Genomic DNA, 22,263 nt, shown 5'->3' with positions numbered 1-22,263 from the left:
TACCATACGGAAGTATTCTAATGTCCGGAAATAGCTGAAGGGATGCGAATACATAAATGCATACTGAGGTTTAGAGACTCTTCAGATCCAAATGGTTAGCAAAGTATTTTTCCCTCATAGAATAAAAAACACTACCGTATAACCTGAGAGAGAAAAGGAAAATAAGGAAATTATTGTACGCGCGGCATTTTGCTTATTTGCGCGGACGAACTATCCGCTAGCCGATTTGCAATCCCAACGGAAATTGCGTTTTGTTAACGGCTTGAAAATAGTGCAGGAGAGGCTGCTGAAAGAGGGCCTTGGTTTTGGAACTACTTTTCACTTAATGTGAAACACGGACCTGGGGAATTTTCTGCTTCCCCATGCTCTGAATTATTATTTTAAAAGTGTTCTTCTTGTTGTTGGTTTTTCTTCTAACGGGGATTTGAGCACTAAACGCACAAGATTAGATGTTTGTCCAGCTAACGTGCCACGTATTTTGACAAGCTTGTTTGGTAGTTGTATTTTTTTTCTTCCAGGTAGCTTGTGACTGACTTTACTGTGTAATTTTCTTTTAAGACAGTATATGATTTTTTATATATTAATAGAACGTATAAGTACTGAGTTATCTGTATATGTTACGCACTTTGTATACGTAGTTTAGCGAGCAGCAAGCTACAGGGAGATGTGAATGCAAATAGTCTCTCCCTCCCTTTCCCTTCTCCCCGTTTTTCGCACTGCACAAAAAGTACAGCATATAATTGTTGAAAAACACGTGATATGAAGGTGAGTAATCTTTTTTCAATATGCCAAGTTTTGTCTTGTTTCACATAGGATGTTGGCGTTAAGTTCTAGTTGGTATTCTTTTCTTACTAGTCATTTTTATGTACTGGTGAAATTTGATCAGTACAGTGCAGACAATGCAACGGTTAAGTCTGATTTGTTAACTTTGAAAAAAGTGAGATCTTGTACATGCATGCATGCTGCTGTTCTAGTAACCGAACCTGGTTATGAAATGTACCTTTTGAAATATCTCCTTGGAATTCAAAACTACAACGTATAACCATTGCCATTTCTACTTTCTCATTATTTACAATTGCATCGAGACGTCAAATCAAAATATCCGCTGAACTAATTCAGTTTGCTGCCATGAAAATTAAGATTCTCGAAAGTAAAAATCCTCGGCTGACCTTTTCCATGGAAATTTGAATTAAACGTTAAATGGAATGCATTTCAAAAGCACCAGGGTGTTTAAAAATTATGGTTATATGTAGCTGGTATAACCAACTAATTGGCAACATTTTTGGTGAAATACCTGCAAAGTTTATTTCGAATAAAGGACTCGGTTGGTTAGGAAATTGGAAAAGTACTGCAATTACAATTTTCCAATGAGAGTAATTACATGTAGTAGTCTCCGACGTGAATTTCATAGTATTTTCCCAAAAACGAGCAAATATTTTAAAGCATCCTTAATGCTGGAGTAGGTCTGTTGAGGAAATTGCTGAGAAGAAATTGAGTCACCAGATATTTTGCAATTCTAGTTTCTCTAAGTTTAACATTTCTTGTGTGTCCCTATAGCATCGATCAAGTATCCCACTTATACAAAACAGCGCATTCTTTTTCCATTGACTTTTTAAAAGAATTTGTTTTAAAACGGTGATCTTGATCTCTGCAATGCAGAGCCACACTTGAATCTGTTGATGAGCACTCAGTTTCTAACAAAAAAACTAAATGATGAAATTATTTTTTAATGTAATAATCTTAGTTTAAATAGCAAGCAGTAATTTATGACATTAGTGTTTTTATGCTTTTGTGAAAATATTTTAAGCCTTATTGTTTTAGCAATTAAATGCATATAGTGTTCTAGGGCATCAACTAACAGTATCTTGATATCATTAAGTTGCAAAACCTAATATAAAGAACCCATATGGTTTTCATGTGAGTCTATATGAAATCACTAAGGCCAGGTTCATACTTCCTGTGAATGCAGTGCTGTGGTGCTCATGTTGTAGTGCTGGACCATTCACAATTGTGAATGTTCAAACTTCTTGCACCAGGCAGTTGTGTACTTTTGCTGTGTGCCATTTTAACTTGGAAGTCAGAATTTCCATGTCCCTAGTTGAAAATTTCAACTGAAACGCCCCTCTGTAGTTGGAGTTCCGATTCCGAAAGTTAGAGGAACCTCTACAACCAAGACCTCAGAATTCAAGATGGCTGCACCCTTCATCAACAAAAGTGAAAGCTGTAGTTATATATTGTTTATTATAGGGATGTTAACCGATGACCGTTTGACCGGTGGTTGACCGTATCAACGTTAACCGGTCAAAGTTGTCGGTAGTCGGTTAAAAAAAAAAGTGATATCTAAATTAGGCTATTATAGACAGTGGACTATACGCTACTACAGTTAGCCATCTCATTCCTCATCTTTTTGTGTTAAGTGAACAAATTATCCCTCACACTCAATTTTTCATAACTCGCCTGTTTGTACTTAATAAACCAATAAAAACATTTGGCGCGAGGTCACAGCGTTTGGGTTCGCGCGCTCACAAGGTTTGCGAAAAGTAAAGGCAACAGGCTAGACACTTGTCTTTTTGAAAAATAAAAAAATAATATTAATTATACAATAGAGTTGTCCTGTCCGTTATTAGAAGGCACACAGTGAGTTAGACCTGCCTTGGCCGGTGCGTCTTTTACGCATTCTGAAGGTGCCTGTTTTATCCATTGGTTTTATCATGTTGCAGTCTATTAGGCAACATTCCGCATAAGATGGGCTTAGATTTGGAAATACATTACATCTACATTTCAGTGGTAACCGATAAGGTGATGATGATCATCATCTTTCTTTATTATGGTTAGCACTACCTCAACTAAAGCGGCGTCTCTTCGGAGCTGTCATTTTCTTAAATGAGCCGTGGCAATGTTTCAAATGAGCTTCTAACCTAGACAAACGCCTTTATTTTCAAAGCGATCACCTTGTACCCAAACCATTTGAAACTAAGGAGCCATTTGTCCTACGATTACATACAACAAGCTCTTCGGCGCCGCGTTTGCGGGACTCATGTTTCGCGCTGTAGGGGATTTTAAAAAAGTGACATGAGTGGCAGTGTGTGTGTGTGTGTGTGTGCGGGAGGCAGAGCGGCAGAGAGATGCGACAGAGTTGCGAAATTGCAGGCGCGGCTCGAAATGGCTGTTATTTCAAATAGCGTACCATATTTTAAACTAATCGGTTAACCGGTTTCAACCGGCTACTGAGGCTCGGTGGTCGGTCAAGAATTTTTTTAGTTTTCGCCATCCCTAGTTTATTACCACTTGTGTCTTATCTCTGTCTAATTAAGTTGGTCGTACACACAGTACTAACCATTATCTGTGGGTATTTTGCTGTAGTATTTGTATCTGCAAAATACCATGTAATGCTGTGTTATCAACTGGTATTGCTAACAGTGGCTAACAAAAACCTGGCTAGAACTGGTACTGCTAAAGGACTTACAGACTTGTTATGGAACATGGTTAACTCGGGTGTGACATCATTCCCTGCTCTGACTTCCAAGGTAAATGAAACGCAGTATTTGAAGCCACACCTGGATTAGTGCTGTCGAGCAAATCTGCTCTTAAGTCATGTCTATGGGTGTTGTATTAAAAATAGGAATCTTGCTAATTGTGTATCATGTTCTTACAGTACACAAGGAATGGTTATTGTTGTCTAAAACATTTCCGTAAACTGAAATGATCTGAAAATAAAATGAAAAACCTAAATAAAAACTTTAAATATTGTTCATAGAGGTGCACTGATTCCGCTTCTTCGGTGCCAATCTGATTCCTATTCCTGTACCTGAACAATGGTATTTGATGTCCTTGTACTGCAGAAGGTATGCACATGACATCACAGCTGGCAGAAAACACTGTGCACTTGTAAAAAACTGAGTTGCAGAGTTAGTGTTCAGCTTGAATGCTGCAAAAAACAGCTAACATGCAATTGATTGTACAAATCTTTTTAACAAGAAATAGATTCTTTTTCATAGATTGCTGAAAACTAAATAAAGTATTAGTTGTGGGTCAGTTACATATGGCCGATAACCAATCCATCTAAATAGGTATGGTTTGGTGCCGATACTGATCCTGAATTTTGGATCGGTGCCCCTCTAATTGCTTACCAAAGTAATCTAATTAAATAAACATCAAATAGTTTTCGTTACTGGTTTTATATACTGTTTAGCTAAAGTAATGATTTTTTGTCTTTGGGTTTCTATTATTCAATGCAATTGAACCATAGAAACAGCTAACAGCACTGCATTGTGACATTTTGTAACAATGTCCTTCAACTTTCTGTCTATCCACACTCATTGAACCATGGCAGAGAGGTGATCCACAGTCCAGGAGGTGTGAAATAACAGTACTAACTACTGGTCCTTTTTCATTGCCATATAGGAACTGGGCCATACTGCAAAGAGTTTCAGCTCAATTAGTTTTTCCACTTCATAAGGGTTGCCTCAGTAAAGGCGTTGCTGAGTTTGGAGTAGGGATGACGCAGTACCAGAAATTTAATAGTTGGTACCAATACCAGTAGAATTACATGATTCTCCATACCCAGTTCGATACCATGTAGTTAAACTTTTTAATTAAAACTTTGAACATTATGAAAATTTTATTTTTGTAAATGCAGAACAGAATACAGTACTGTGATTTATGTGTTCGTAATGCAACATTTTTTGTAGTGCATCAGTGAAAGGCATCACTTTTCATGGCTTTTTGAACATTTAAAATCTGTTTTGAACGGTTTATTAGCACTTGCATCTTATTTGTGGCTCATTAAGTTGATCATACACACAGTACTGTCCAACTGCTATCTGTGGGCTAGTGTTTTTACGCACAAAATACTGCGTAATGTGTTGTAATCAACTGATATGGCTAACAATTAACCGGGCAACAGCTGTCATACAGCAAGAGTTGTCATGCAGCAAGAGTTCACACCAATTAAATAGATTTACAGATATAAATAAAAAAGTGTGTTCTTATTAATCATTATTAAGAAAACAACTTGTGCATTTAGCTTGAAAGTACAACCAACCTCTTATTAGATTAACTGCAGCAGTACAGGGTGAAACACATCACTATCGAGCTAAATGTGTATTAACAATATAATAAAACATTGATTGTACCATCAAGCTAAATGTAAACGATTAGCCTAGTGTTGGGCGGTATAACATTTTTATTATTGTTATATGAATTTTTCTTATACCACAATACTGGTTTAAATAGCCAACATAACGTTTGGAAAGTGGAAACTGTTTAAGGGGGGACCTTTTTCCACTGCTGCACCACTAAAAATGTACCGCGAAAGATCAGAAATGGAAGATATATCTGACGCTGGAGTTGAAAATGATGACACTGGGGTTGTCAAAAAAATTGATTCTCAGATACTAATTGATATTAAAAATTAGTACCTGATTCAATAATACTTTTCAGCATTATTGATACCAACAGTGCAGTTTTCGCCACACTTCACACAGCCCCACTACAGTGCAGGGGCACGTGCACGCATACACTCGCGTAGCCCCTCCCCTCCTCTCAATAGCTGCTGAACGCATTTGCGCTGGTTAACACACACATTGAGTTGGCCGAACATGGCATATGCTGCTGTTGAAGGCACTTCACAAGCTGCTTTAGTAAAAAAAAAAAAAAGGCAAAAGTACCATTTGGAAGTATTTTGCAGATGAGCATGGTGTCGATAAGCCTCTATGCAAACAGTGCTACAGAGTTGTGGCGGCGAAGTCAAGTAGCACGTCAAACTTGGCAAAGCATCTTAAAGACCGACATCGGTCATGAGAAGTTTCACGAGGTCAGTAAAGCTTGTGTTCCAGCAGCACTGAACTATTAAACACATCAAAAATGTTAACTTGGCTGGCGCACACCTTACCATTAGCAGTTTATCTATAAACAGTTAGCCAATAAACACATTAGCCGTATGTTATCATTAAAGTAATGGATAGGAACAATGGCTAATAATAAAATAATATAGTTAATGTTGGAACAATGCAAATACATAAAGCAAATATGTGTCTTGTAAAATGTGGTAAACGCCCAGTCATACTTTAAAAAAAAACGTTGTATACCGTGAAACCGATATAACTTTGAAAAATACCGTGATATAAATTTTTGGTCATACTACCCAGCTCTAGATTAGCCATGTGTAGTTTTTCTTGTGCTTATGGGCATCCATCATGTAAGGATAGGCTAGAACACTTTCAGATGTATCTTTTGCCCCCATCAGTTCTGGATGAATTGCAGCCTTAGTACATAGGCTGGTTATTGTACCTACAATACTCCAAAAAAACAAGTACTGTTGTGTTTTCAGAATTTTGGTATCAAAAGGTATTCTATGTATCTGTTCTGATGACATCCTCAGTTTGGAGAGCGACAATGTAAAACCGCTTATGCTTATTTACTGTTCACATGGTTTTCATTATGGTTTACTATGTGCAGTCTATTATTATTATTATTATTATTATTATTATTATTGTTGTTATTGCTAATGTTTTATGATGTGCTAATTTCTGCTGGAACTGTCTGCGAGATTTGCCATGTTATGTTAGCATAATTAGCATTCCCTTGCATATATTTGTATGATGAATCCATTGTGTTCAGTTGTTCTATAGTATTTTTTTATGCGCAGAACACCAGAATATCTATGCATTTCGACTAATCAGTGTAGAAATTGTTAAACTGGATGGAGTTCAAAAACAAAACTGTTGAAGAGGCATGGGAATTTTTTAAAAGCAACTTACTGCAAGCACAAGGGGACTTCATATCTGTTTCCAGCAAAACTAAATCTAGGAAACTGCACCTAAGGTGAAATAAAAAACTTTGAAGTTTAAGTAGGATAGAATAGGACTTTATTGATCCCACAGTGGAGAAATTTGTGCGTTACCACAAAAGTAGGACATACAGCAAAAATACAAAAGTAGGAGCTGTTTGTGGGGGACAAACACTTCTGAAAATGTCATTATTATATAAAGGAGGAAAAGGGCCTTATCTGAAATGGGAAAATAACTAGAGATGCACCGATCCGATATCCAGATCTATCTGACGGATCGGGTATTGGCCATGCGTGTCCGATCCACGTCCTATACTTAGTTTTTGGCAATCTCTAAAAATATAGCTCCTATTTCGTGTTAAATCTATTTGTACAATCAATCGCACGACAGCTCTTTCCCATTTTACATGTTTTTTGTGGCATTCGAATCGAACGCTAACGCAGCCCCTCAGTCTTTTTTGCTACTTAGTGGGTGTGAGTACAGTGACTTCCGCCTGCTATGGCATCATGCGCATACCCTTCGCAGTACGAGGAGCGTAAGATGAGACGTGACAATCTGAGAGTGTCTCTAAAAATAACTAATGATGTTGGAATAAAGCATGAGTATGTATGTCTACAGATTTAGTAAAAAAAAATATTAGACTCTCTAAGAGCAATGTCAAAAGGAAGGTTGCATTAGAGGCTTTAAAATAAGTTTCTTCCAATATTTTAACTCCAAAAGCTGAAGTCACTAATCTACAGAACAGTATGGGTCTTATAATTGAAATTGATATAGTTGTTTCAATGGGTTTCATGATTTGTTTTCACAGGTATTAATTGTAGAGGACATGAGTCCTTTAGTTGAGCATAAGAACATAAAAAATTTACAAACAAGAGGAGGCCATTCGGCCCATCAAGCTCGTTTGGGGAGAACTTAACTAATAGCTCAGAGAAGAAGCAGTGGACAACTTTACAATGCTGTACATTTCGTAGGTGCTGTACATCCTCTGCTATGCTCCGTGCTTCTTCTGTTACTTCCCTGGTCAAAGCCCTTGGGGAACTGTGGAGCATGCGCAGAGAAAGTAGGCAAGTTCGAGTCTGATTGAACGTATAAAAGCAGTAAATCGACTCCCAGTCACATTATCTGGGTGTCTTAGTCTGATTTTCAGAAATTCGATTTAGTGATTCGATTTATTTCATTCAGACTAGGGCTGTGCGATATGGCATAAAATTCATATTGCGGTATAATTTGAACCAAAGACGGTAGACGGTATATATTGCGGTATATGATTTGATTTGTAAATTTCAATATAACTTTTTGAAAGGGTAACAAATGTCCATAGTAAAGGTATTGCAGCAGGAAGTTGTATAATAAGCTGTTAACACATTTCAAAGTAGTCGTGAATGTAGAATATTTATTGTGCAAATCTGTAATTATAGAAAAAATATGAAAACAGTTCAGGTAACTTCCCTGGTTTTATCTTATATTAAAAACACAGGTTGGTTTCGTAAACTGTATAGGTAAGCAGAAAACAAGACACAGAACTAGACTAGTGCAGGGCTAGACATAAGGATTTAGGAGGGCACAGCCACTTTGGCCTTGGCTATTCATATTTTTTCTAGGGCACAAGGCCATTAAGCCTGGGCACAAGGCCAAAATCTGGAGTAAATCCAGGGCACCAAGGCCACATATCCGAGGCTCGCAGACTATGTAGTAATTTGACAATTTCCAAAGCTTACATTAATTAAGTATTTGGACCACCTATCTAATTTCTTGGTACAAAGAAATATGAGTCACTGGGTATCTTTTCCTAGTGCATGCAAGGCTCCAGCTGGACCAAAAGTAAATGTACATTATGTCCATATCAGCAAGTGGCTTAGTTAGTAGCCCAAATAACTGGAATTCCTGGTCACAAAGAAGAATAATTGTAGCCAATGACCACTCTATAAGGAAGGATTGATTTTCTCTGCTGGTGGTTGGCTAATCTCTGCTCAGGAGTTGATGCAACTAAATCAGCAGGTACAGCGACTCTGTAAAAAATATCGACCAATTCAAATTAGAGCTTTGGTCATAAATCTTTTTCTCGAATTTTGATCATAAATTTTATTAGCTAGTGTGCAGTGGTATTGTTTTTTGTGAAGTCATTGACAAATTAAAAATTTTAATTTGAAAAAATGTTTTTTTCATTTATTTAAATTTCATAGGACACCTCGGGCCTTGTGGAGGAATTTTATTTCCATAAAGGATGCATTTTTTTATTTTCAAAAAAGCAGAAACTTTCCAAAAAGGCATTGGGCCAATACTGAGTCACTAATTACCAATTACTGTAATTACCAAGTTTAGACAACCTACGCAATACGACCTTCGATTTGAGACAGAAAATATATATATATATATATATATATATAGCTATAGCTTTATTTCAAAAAACAAAATCCAACAATAAAGGAGCCGTCAATATTTTTGTATTTGTTTGCTCAGAACACCCGTATTCTTTTAGTGTACATCACAATTGACTTGACGTTCGTTTTTTGCACACTGCACGCTACCAGTCCTATATCCTCCCAGCAGAGCTTGGTACTTCTGAGTCATATCTGCTCTGCCTCGGCAAATGTTTTTTTACAACACCATCTGACATTTACCTGAACAAAGTAGATAATTTGCAACATTTTGCGGCAGTAGCCGCGAGTTCAGCTTGCTTTCTTTTACTTTCTCGATCTTTGCGAGGCATGGTGACAGCATAAGCAGCAGACGACAACTACACGATGATTACCGAAGAGGACACCTATCTGTTATTCGGAAACCGTCGGATGGCTTTTCCAATCAAAAACGTAACCCCCGATGATGCACCATTGTCATTGCTGTGGCTCCATAGTAGGCTGGACGATACATGTATACCGTACCAGCCAATCATGCGACGAACACATGATCGTATTAGTCCAGAATTCATTGCGGTTCATTCAGTAGTTGGGAATTACGAGATGTGCGGGTCGACCTCGTTTCTTGTATCGAAGGTTGGGTTCGGGTTCAGTACAGATGCATCGATTGTTGACGAGGTAAAGTGGACCGTGTCGTGTGCAAGTCTTTTGTGTAATGAACGTTACTTTCGGTAAAAAGGGGGCATACGGCCAGACAAACATTAAAGGCAGGCCAATCTTGGCCGTAAGGTACTTCAATTTTGAGGAGGCGTGCGGCCAATTTTGAAAGGCACGACTGCCATTGGCCGCGGTGCCGCGGCTTATGTCTAGCCCTGCTAGTGTCATAAGTCCATCTTTATTAGTATGACCATTTCTCCCATAAAGGTCCTGCACAGGTTCGGGTACCTGACGGGTGACCCGCAAATTTTGATGAAACGGGTGAAAAATATTCTACTGTGTCGGATACGGGTTTAGGTCGGGTCGGATGCAGGAGAGCTAAATTGCAGTTTTCAAAACATCTTGTGCCAAAAAAAATACCCTAGGGCTATATTTTAGTGACACGATCCCTGCATTCAAGATGATAAAATGTAAAATCCATATCAGTTTATGCCTGCACGCGCTTTCATTTCAAAAAACGCTTGCGATCAGTTCTCTAGTTGTTCGAAATGGATGCTGAAGTAGTCAGCTGAGGCCATCAACTGTAGACGATATCCTTTTTTTACACAGTAATACAAAGCACTGCACCAAACTCTAGTCTTCACCTTCGTGTAGGAATTCCAGTCGGGTAATCAAAGGAAAATGGACAGTGCATGTAGATAGCCTATAAAACCCAATACTGTGCAGGGTAGCCTAATGTGCATTTTATATAATATTAGTTTTATTAACACATTTAAATGTAAGCTGGTAAGGCTATGTGTGGGCATGGCAGTATCAAACATTATTTGAGTTTGGAGGTAGGCTATTACCATTTGTTTCGCCTATTATTAGGCTGTTATTAACCCTTTAGCATCGAGTGCATTGTCGGTGACGCAGCATACTTTTTTAGTCTATTTCAGTTTTATATCTCGCTGAAATCTTAATGTAGAATCATGAAAAAAACACTGGATAAATCAGTAATCTGTCTTTTTAAAACGTCTATTGTCGGAAGTATTAAAGTTTTAAAAATTAGGTTAAATCGGCAAAAAAGTAAACCATGTTACCTTACGTTGTTTTACTTGCATCGGGGGCGTGTAGTACCGCTCTCACCCGAAGATCACTATTCACATTCTAAATAGCCGCATTAGCACGTATTCAGATCGCATTCGCATGGTAATTTGATGAACAACATAACGGTGAAACGCGATCCAGGTAAATCCCCATCAAAACCATAAAAGGGGGTGGGGGACGTGACCAGGTGTCAATGGCTCATTCATGCACATGAAAGTTGCTACATATTTAATGAAAGGAGCCAGAAATAGTGACATGAGTTCGGTTTTTCTTATTTATTTATCCAACTGAATATTGCAACTACACCATTTAGTCATATTCATGTAGCCAAGACTTTGGTTATCAGATAGTAGAGAGGGCTGCTGGGATTGCTGTACTGTGCGGGAATGGTGTAGTCGCTGTGTGCACTTGTGTTGTGCGCCTGTTGAAGCGGTTGATTTGATTTGAATTATCTGTAAAGTATATTTGAGTGTTTGTGTGCCAGCACAGTTACGTGGGTGGTTGTTGTTGTTGTTTCATTTTTAACTTTTATTTTTACATGTCTACTTGTCTGTCCTTGTCAATTGACAGCGTGAGTGTTACCGACAGCTGCGGGCGCGAGCGGCGTTTCTGTCTGCGTCCTTCGCATCAAACACCCGCGGGTAATATTATCGAACATCGGTAACATTAACTCGGAAAGGACAGTTGCTCCTGAGCTTTGCTCGGTCGCCAGTCGGGGCCGGGAGGACATTTTCCACTTTTTTTCCCGCTCCGGCAGTAGCCTGCTTTGAGAGGGGTTTTTTTTTGTGGTTTTTTGGCCTCTCTAGAGCAATTTCGCTTTAGTTTAGCTAAACGTGGTTCAGCAGGAAGTTAGTCTCGGGTAAGTAATTGTTAATTTGGCTATTTTAAAAGTTTAATTTAAAGGTTGTTATCGCTGACGCTGCCGGATAATTTATAATAAAGTAGTGATTTAACGCAAGTGTTAATTTTAGTGTTTTAGTGTACTCGGCACTTTGTTTTAACTATACGTTGATTAGATCAACTAAAAGTTTAAATACTCTATATTAATATACTGGGCTGGGAGTAAAGGACGGGGACATAGTGAGTTAGGTAATTATGGGGCCAGCTCAGTGTTGTGTTTGCAAGATGTTTGCCCTTCTGGATGCTTGCGTCCAGTCGGACTTCGTCTGCGAACGATGTAGGTTAGTTGACTCACTCATGGTCCAGGTTCGTGACCTAGAGGAGCGACTGGCTCTCATCCAACATAACAATGAGTTAAAGGAGAGAGTTAATACGCCTTCTAGGGAGACTGTGTGTACGTCACAAGTGGGGAGGGGGGAGAATGATGAACAGGTAGGTCGAGAGAGCTGGGTGAACGTAGGTCGTAGACGTAGAAAAGGGCGTACACAATTCACAGAGGCGGCATCACCTGAAGTAACGGTGTCTAACCGCTTTCAGGTGCTTCCAGCTTTAGAGCCGGAAGAGACTGGGGAGGCAGGTGGGCCCTTGGGCACCAAGGAGCCGCCTAACCCCAGTAGGAGGGAGGTTGTGATAGTAGGGGATTCAATTATCAGAGGTGTAGATAGTTATGCGTGCACCCGTGATAGAGGGTCCCCTACGGTGTCTTGCCTGCCTGGTGCCCAGGTAGGGGACCTTCCAGATCGAGTGGACAGGCTTTTGGCCCCAGCCGGGGTGGATCCAGTGGTCGTGGTGCATGTTGGCATGAATGACATAGGAAAGGGCAGGAGGGCTGTTCTGCAAGATAAATTTATAGAAGTCGCGGATAAGCTTAGACGCAGAACATCCACGGTGGTATTCTCTGGAATACTTCCGGTGCCATGTGCAAGTCAGGCTAAGTTAGCTGAGATAAGGGGATTAAATGCGTGACTAAAATAGTGGTGTAGGAAAGAGGGGTTCAGGTTTATGGGGCACTGGAAGACCTTCTGGAACAGGTGGGACCTGTTCAAGCCGGACGGGTTGCATCTGAACCATAGGGGAACCAGTGTATTGGGGAGGCGTATGAGCAGAATAGTTGAGGAATGTTTAAACTAGGGACTGGGGGGGCAGGGAGGTCAGTTAAGAATTTATGTGGGGAGAGACGGAAAGCCCAAATAAATATTAAAAGTAGACACTGTAAAAGGCCTACCATTAGTGGTCTGTATTTGAATGCTAGGAGTATTAGAAACAAAATTAATGACTTCGAGGCTTTAATTTCTTCAGACAATTACGACATTAGAGGAATAACTGAAACATGGATGAGTGACAATGATGGTGATGAATATAATATGGATGGTTATACGTTGTTCCGTAGAGACTGGATAGGCAAGAAGGGAGGTGGTGTTGCAGTATACGTAAAAGAAAACTTGCAGGCAAGGGAACTCACTGATAAAAATAAAAATTCAGAAGCTGTATGGATAAAACTTGATGCTGAAGATTCAAATGGCATAATTGTCGGGGTTTGTTATAGAGCACCTAATGTAGCTGTAGAGGAAAGCAGAATGTTATATGATGATATCAGGATTATGAGTAATAAAAATGATGTGGTGGTTATGGGTGATTTTAATTTACCTGGGATACAGTGGGACACAGTCTCTGGCTCTTCTGTAAATGAACTTGAGATGATGGAATTAGTACAGGATTGTTTGTTTACTCAGTTTGTTAATACCCCTACCAGGGGAGAAGCCCTTCTTGATCTTGTTTTCTGTAATAACCAGGATAGGATTGGAAAATTAGAGGTTTTAGACCCATTGTACAGTAGTGATCATAACATGGTTAAATTCGAGGTTAATTTCATTGTCCGAAGAGCAAAGTCGAAATTAAAAGTATACAATGTTAGGAAGGCTAACTTTAATGGAATGAGACGGAAATTAGAAACTGTAAACTGGACAGAGTTAAATTGCAAAACAGTTGAGGCATGGGAATTTTTTAAAAGCACATTGTTGCAAGTGCAAGAGGACTTCATACCTGTTTCCAGCAAAACTAAATCTAGGAAACGACAACCAAGGTGGTTTACTAAGGAAATTAAGAATAAAGTCAGGAGGAAAAGGGCTCTGTTCCACAATTGGAAAATAACTAATCATTTCAAAATTAAGCAGGAGTATCTAAGTCTACAGGCAGAGTTAAAAAATAACATTAGCCTATCCAAGAGGGATGTAGAAAGAAAAATTGTGTTGGAGGCTAAGGATGACAGTAAAGGTTTCTTCTAATATTTTAACTCCAAGAGAGCTCTAAAAGCTGAAATCACTAATTTGCAGGATAGTAAGGGATAATTGATAACGAAATTGATATAGTAAATGAGTTTAATGATTATTTTTCACGGGTGTTCACAGTAGAGAACACAAGTAACTTACCACCAATTAATACGAATACAGCATCGTCTATGACCAATATATGTATAACTGAGGTTGATGTGATACTAAGGCTAGCTAAACTCAAAATAAATAAATCGCAGGGCCCTGATGGCATCTTACCTATAGTCTTAAAAGAGGTAAGGGAAATTATTAGCCAACCTTTAACTTTAATATTCCAAAAATCGTTATCTGCGGGTGTGGTACCATCAGATTGGAAGCATGCTAATATAACACCCATATTCAAAAAAGGGGATAGAAGTAATCCAGCAAACTATAGGCCAATCAGTTTAACTAGCATTACTGGAAAAATAATTGAAGCTATAATTCAAGTGAAAATGGTAGATTACCTAGATGCAAATAACATTATAAAGGATAGCCAACATGGATTTAGGAGAGGTAGATCCTGCTTAACGAATCTACTTGAGTTCTTTGAGGAAGCTACAAGTGAAATTGATCACAAAAAGGCCTATGTGTGATTTACTTAGATTTCCAGAAGGCCTTTGATGTTGTCCCCCACAAATGGCTCTTGCTAAAGATTAAAGCTGCAGGGATTTTAGGAACTGTGGCAGCTTGGATCGAAAACTGACTAACTGACAGGAAGCAGCGAGTAGTTATTAGAGGCACAATGTCACAGTGGGCCTCCGTTCATAGTGGGGTACCGCAGGGTTCAATTTTAGGACCACTATTGTTCCTAATTTACATTAATGATATTGACACAAATACATACAGTAAACTGGTTAACCCTTTGGGGTCTAGGGGTAGGAAACACACTTTCACTGACTGGGGCATGATCACACATTTCTTCAAATATCATAAACTTAATTCATGGCAAATAAATTATTTCTTATATATTTGTTTTGCCATTACACTCATCTTTATTTTAATATATATTGTAAATATGTCAGATTTTTGTTAAGTTTGAAATTTGACATCAAAGTATAGACATTGCAAAATGCAGTTTGGAACACTTGCAGAAACATTATAAAAGTACATAGTAAGCAATGCTGGCAGTTTGTTTTGATCCCAGATATCTGATCACCAAAGTCTTGGCTACATGAAGATGACTAAATGGTGTAGATGCAACATTCATTTTGATAAATAAATAAGAAAAACCTAACTCATGTCACTATTTCTGGCTCCTTTCATTGAATATGTAGCAACTTTCATGTGTATGAATGAGCCATTGTCACCTGGCCACGTCCCTAACCCCCTTTTATGGCACTGAAGGGGATGTATCTGGAACGCATTTCACTGTTGCGCTGTTAATCAAATTACCATGCGAATGCGATTTGAATACACGCTAATGCGGCTATTTAGAATGTGAATAGCGATCTTCAGGTGAGAGCGGCACTACACGCCCCCGATGCAGGTAAAACAAAGTAAGATAACATGGTTTATTTTCTGCCGATTTAACTTAATTAAAAAAACTTTAATACTTCCGACAATGGACGTTTTGAAAAGAAGACAGATTACGGATTTAGCCAGCGTTTTTTTCATGATTCTACATTAAGATTTCAGCGAGATATAAACTGAAATAGACGCGAAAAGTACGCGATGTCGCCGACAACATACTCGACCCCAGAGAGTTAAATTTGCAGACGACACCAAGGTGAGTGGTGTAGCAGATACTGATCTAGCAGCAGAGAGGCTTCAACGGGATCTGGATTTAATTAGCGAATGGGCTGATACTTGGCAGATGAAATTTAACACAGATAAATGTAAGGTAATCCATGCAGGGAGCAGAAATATAAAGTACAGATATTTTATGGGTTCCACTGAAATAAAGGTAGCTGATTGCGAGAAAGATCTCGGTATGTATGTTGATGCTTCCATGTCCCACTCTCGCCAGTGTGGGGAAGCAATAAAAAAGGCCAAAAGAATGTTGGGTTATATCTCTAGATGTGTGGAGTTTAAGTCAAGGGTGGTGATGTTACACTTGTATAATTCCTTGGTAAGACCCCACCTAGAATACTGTGTGCAGGTTTGGTCACCATACCTCAAGAAGGACAGGTGCAACGAAGATCTACGAGAATGCTTTCTGGTCTTAGAGGAATGTCTTATGAGGAGAGGTTAGCGAAACTGAATCTGTTTAGCCTTGAGCAAAGGAGACTAAGGGGGGATATGATTCAGGTCTATAAGATTCTAACGGGTCTGGATGCTGTTCAGCCAAATGACTATTTCAATATTAGTCTAAATACTCGAACTCGTGGCCATAAGTGGAAATTAGCAGGAGAATATTTTAAAACAAATTTGAGGAAGCACTTCTTTACACAGCGTGTAGTTAGAGTATGGAATAGTCTTCCTGCTAGTGTAGCGGAAGCTAAAACCATGGGTTCCTTTAAATCAGAGCTAGATAAGATTTTAACAACTCTGAGCTATTAGTTAAGTTCTCCCCAAACGAGCTTGATGGGCCGAATGGCCTCCTCTCGTTTGTAATTTTCTTATGTTCTTATCTGGGTGATTCTCATGAAATGCAGATTTAAAAGGAATCCAACTTGAAAATTTTCAAAAGGCATTTGAAAACAAATTTCCTTTGGAGCATTTAAGGTTAAGGTCTGAACTTGGTAAAAACATAATTTTCTGGTTTTTTTTGGAATATTTTCTATGTATTTATTGGTATTTTAGACATAGAGTCCAGAAAAAAATATCATTACCGCAACATGACATTATATCAAATATATGGTTTAAAATGTATATTTTTTTGTAATTTTTAAAGTAGATTATTAACCCTCTTGCTCAGGTATATATAACTCAGGAGACATTACTTTTTTATATTTATGTTTTATCATTTTCTTCATTTCTCTCTTTACCGCAACATACTTGATGATTTACATCTTGTTTTTTTTAGGATATTTTCCTGAAAACTGACATGTATATTTTTTCTGTAACAGAGATTAAAATAAGTGCTATAAATTGTGTAAATACAATTACAAACTATCATTTTCTAGTAATTGAATAATTTGCTAATAAACACATATTGTGGTAATGAGAATGAATTTTAATCTCCGAAACACCAATGTTTCAGAAATTAGATTTAGTGCTGTATATTCATAGTTTAGTAAGGATTCTGAGCTTAGCTGACATATTTAACACAATACCACAATTTAAAGAATATATTTATTTTATGAAAAAGTTCATACAATCATTTGTCCATAAAATTACAGCACTAACAAACTTTTGTGAAGCATTTCCAGGCTGCCTGTTCACCATCTTCTTCAACTTTTGAGCCTGGAGTCTTTTAATTTTTCTGTTCAGATTATGTAGTTCTTTGGTCTCTTTAGTTTTTCCTTGGTATACTTCAGTTTGGCTCTGTTTGCTTGTAAGTTTTGATGTCCGCTCTTTTAAAAAAAAAAAAAAAAAATTATTGCTAGATGTGTTCTCCTGGAGGTGGATACTTCTACTGGCCCTGTCAGGTCTATCCTTTCATTTAGTCTATCCTTTAATCATACTTAAATATCAGAAAATAGTTAATTTACTGTTTTGTAATAGTAAGTATACATTAGAGTTGAGCCGGATACTCGGCTGAAACGAGTATCCGGTACGGATAAAGCACTTTTGACGAGTACGAGTATCATACGAGTAATACAAGTCAATATCTGTGCTCGGATTGAATAAAAATTCTCATTGGGTAGCTGACTGTGTCTGCGTTCTGTGATAGACTAGTCACAGCGCCCCTCCCCTACACACATACAGATTTATTGTGTTGCTGTGTCCCGCTCTGCTCACTCACACACAGAACACTGAGAAGAGAAGAGAACAGCGCTCTCTCTCTCTCTGTCGCTCCCTCAGTCACTCAGGATCGCGGGTTTTTTTCCGTTAACGTTTAGGGTTTCTTCAGCTTCAGGTTTGTTTGTAGAATGCGACTCGCGTCTCTGCCTGTCGGAGTTTTTTTTTTCTTTTTTAAACCGTCAGCTGGCTCTAGCCAGTTTTTTTTTACTTCACGCACTGAGTGTCTGACACTTTCTTGCTGTATTTTATAAAAAAAAAATAAAGGTAGTTGTGGTATAATTAATATTACAAATTAAGCTACACACACAAACACACACACACACACACACACTCCCCCCCCCCTCTCTTTCTCTCTCTCTCTGTCTCTCTCTTACTCACTCACTCACTCACACACACTCACACATACCTGGTGTGGAAATAAAAAAAATAAAGAACCAAAAAAAAAGAAATCACACTGATCATAAAAAAATTAAGTTAAAAAAAGAAAGTTATGTTGAGATGAAAACTCTTGTTCATTACATTTTACTTCATAATTGCAACCGCATGTGTTGTATTCATTGTTGCAAAACTTGTTCTGTATATAGTTCGTTTGTTATCGTGATCAAAACCACTGATCTGAAGCTCAATGCTGATGCTGTCATGTAAATAGTTTTCTAATCAGCAATAAATATAACAATTTCTGATCAACCCATATCAATTGCATGCTTAAAATAACATACCGGTTAAAGCCCCACCCATTTAAAGACAACCCGACCCACTTCCAGGTCAAACCCCGCCCACTTCCGGGTTAGGCCCCGCCCATTCCGAGTACAGATACAGATACAGATAATGCTGTACTCGCTCATCCCTAGTATACATTAATGTAAATTCAACGCACAAAAATTATAAATTTCTTGAAAGGTGCTAATGTTTACGTACATAGCAAATGCGTCCTGGGTTTTCCCTCTTGAAACGCATTTACTATAAACACTGAAATGGTTCGTTTACTCATATTACCTTACTGTGAATTCAAAAGAAAACTGCAGCCAATGCCGTGTTCTATGAATTAGTAGGGGTAACATTAGTATACTGTACTGTAAATGTGCTAGTGTAACAAATATCCTTTAGACGATACTGTACTCTATTTTTACATTAAACATTTGTTTTTTTTTCCCCCCCAAAGGTAATGTATTAAGCTAACTTTTAAATGAAAGTGTTTTGGGAGCATATTTAGGGTTTAAACTAGAAATAAGCACATTACCATTTTTAGTGACTCTACCAAACATCCACGAATCCTCCTGGAACGTTCTGGAACCTAACCTCATGAATGTCTGAGGTCTTACTGTACTTGTTTATTCCTTTGATCGTATTTTGCTGAACTTTTCCTCCATTGCAGTTTCTTTTTCTCATGCTGTCTTTTAGTTAGATCCTGAACTGTCTTTATTTTACCATTCTCCTTACATTTTTGATACCTAAAAATGGAAAAAAAAGAATTGAAGGTAAAATGCATTTTTGAGCATAGACATAGTAATGAAAGTAATGCTTGAACTAGAACAAACTTTTGTACTATCTCCATGTTTGAAGTGTGTGTGTGTGTGTGTGTGTGTGTGTGAATTTTTTTGTCCTCTGTGGAGGCACCATGAGGCCTAGCTAAACTTTCACTGACTTTTTATATTTAGACATTAATGAGGTAAATAATCAAAAAAAATTAAATTTCAATTTTTTAAATGTTAAAAACTTTGCCTATCAGTAATGAGAAACAAAAAGTTGTGTAGGCACTGTGATGAGCAAACTTTTAACTTTTATCTGGAGAAATAAAAAATGAACTGCTTACCTAGTACCCATCTTGAGTATCACAGCCAGTAGTGTCCCCCCTTCAAATTTCCTTGATTATGTAAGTTCCTTGTGGACTTAAACAATGATTGAAAATTATTGCGGTGGATGAGAAAATTCGTCTTTGACAAATATCTTTTCCCTAATATTTTCACTTCTTTTATCGATGAATGCCAAATACCACATATTTATTTACTGTAACCATTAGTAGTTTTACTTGCACTGAAGCTTTTTCTTTATTTATTTTAAACATTAAAATTTGTATTTCAAAGAACCCAAACTCAGTAATGGACACGTTGCGGTAATGAGAATCTTACTCTTAAATGTGAAAAAAAACAGAAAATATATTTATGATGTTCACTTTAAAACATATGCAAGATAGTCTATGATGAGATGTTTATAACTGTATGCTTCTCTTTTTGATAGCATTTACTTTTTCATCAAAATGCTTCATGCCACCTCCTAAATCTGATTTCGCGAGAATCACCCATCTCGGATCAAAACAAACTGCTAGTCTTGCTTACTATGTACTTTTATAATGTTTCTGCAAGTGTTCCAAACTGCATTTTGCAATGTCTATACTTTGATGTCAAATTACTAACTTAACAAAAATCTGACATACAGTAAAACCGGTCTAAGTCGACACTCGCGGGACCAGCTTAAAAGTGACGACTTAGGTGTATCTTGTCAATTCTCTAAGTCGACACTTAGACATAAGTTGCCAATCTCGCCGTTTTGCCGACTAGTAAATATAACACCATACCTCTACTACACCGCACTATACACGCGAGACTTAAGACCAGAGAGCGACTAGTGCGATAGGTGGGGATTCCCCGTTTCTACATTGCCGTGGTGACAAGCAGGCGGTGTGAAGCAGGTGGCGGGAATGCAGCGATTAGGGTGTCGACTTACAGGTAGGAAAATCCATTCATTTGTGTTGTTTGGGACTGGGATTTAGGTGACGACTAAGGGAATTTGACGACTTACAAGCGACGATTTATACAAGGAATTTTAAAGGAAACATCATTAGGAAAAATCGGGACTTTTGCTTGAGCGTCGACTTGTTCACATTGACGAGTTACAAGCCAGCGACTTAGACCAGTTTTACTGTATTTACAATATACATTAAAATAAAGACTATTGTAATGGCAAAACAAATATATAAGAAATAATTTATTTGCCATGAATTAAATTTGTGAAATTTGAAGAAATGTGTGATCATGCCCCAGTCAGTGAAAGTGTGTTTCCTACCCCTAGACCCCAGAGGGTTAAGCAACATAAACATTTGGCTATGCCTTTTCAACTGATGTTGTGTGCGGAATTTTATTTTATTTGTATCGGATAACGGTTCGGATACGGGTTTAAGTATGATGGGTACGGGTGGGTGCGGTTTGTCTAAATCAGACCCATGCAGGACTCTGCTGCCGGGTGCAGCAATAATCATATAAACAATTTTCATATAAATCATATAAATAATTTATTTATTATTTGAAGTGATGACTTCATTACGTCGTTTTTGCGGGTGAGGAGCAGAAATTTCTGCGGTAGGGCGGTATAATCAAAATCTCTCCCATTGGCCAAATTTATATCGTATACCGCTTATACTGTTTATACCGCACAGTACTAATTCAGACTGTTTACATGTACTTTTGTTTACATGGTTTTAGTTGGATTAACACAATAATTTGATTTTCTTAGTTTGCATGTAAACTAATTGATTGATCATAAAAAGGCCTATGATGTGATCTATTTAGATTTCCAGAAGGCCTTTGATGTTGTGCCCCACAAACAGCTCCTGCTTAAGATCAAAGCAGCAGAGATTTTAGGAATTGTAGCAGCCTGTTTTGAAAACTTGTTAACAGATAGAAAGCAGCCGGTAATTATTAGAGGCACAATGTCTCTGGCCTGCATTCATAGTGGAGTACCTCAGGGTTCAATCTTAAGAGTACTATTATTCCTAATTTACATAAATGATATCGACACTATACTTTGTACAGCAAATTGGTTCAACTTACCCAAGGATGGGTGGTGTTGCAGACCCTGAATTAGTGGCATAGAGGTTACATTGGGATCTTGATTTAATTAGTGACTTGGCAGATAACCTGGCAGGTAAATGTCAGGTAAACTGTTGACAAATGTAAGGTAATCCATGCAGGTAGCAGAAATATACAGTACAGATATTTCAGGGGTAACCATAAAATAAACGGGTCTGATTTAGACTTTGGTGTGTGTGTATGTATGTATGTATGCTTCCATATCCTACTCTCACCAGTATGTGGAAGCTATTAAAAAGGCCAATAGGATGCTGGGTTATGATACTCAAGGTGTATGGAGTTTAAATCAAGGGAGTGGTAAGACCTCTCATAGAATATTGTGTGCAGGTTTGGTCACCTTATGCTTATTGCTGCCTTAGAAAGGGTTCAACGCAGGGCTACAAGAATCATTCCTGGTCATAGTGGAATGTCTTATGAGGAGAGGTTAGCAGAGATTAATCTGTTC

The 22,263-nt window shown here is 38.0% G+C and overlaps 1 protein-coding gene across 2 annotated transcripts in view; it reads left to right on the top strand.

Annotated features, from left to right (window-relative positions):
- The first annotated feature begins 1 nt into the window (after position 1).
- LOC111841649 (uncharacterized) overlaps positions 2-22,263 on the top strand; it is a 75,588-nt gene continuing 53,326 nt past the window's right edge. For both annotated transcript variants that reach the window (XM_072705773.1, XM_072705772.1), the window contains exon 1: positions 2-765. The gene's annotated coding sequence lies outside the window, so the exon portion shown is untranslated. The remainder of the gene's footprint in view (positions 766-22,263) is intronic.

The sequence above is a fragment of the Paramormyrops kingsleyae genome, chromosome 23 (assembly GCF_048594095.1).
Source record: "Paramormyrops kingsleyae isolate MSU_618 chromosome 23, PKINGS_0.4, whole genome shotgun sequence".
Lineage (NCBI taxonomy): Eukaryota > Metazoa > Chordata > Actinopteri > Osteoglossiformes > Mormyridae > Paramormyrops > Paramormyrops kingsleyae.
The sequence above is the reverse complement of the archived record's forward strand: the minus strand, read 5'-3'. Positions and strand labels throughout refer to the sequence as shown.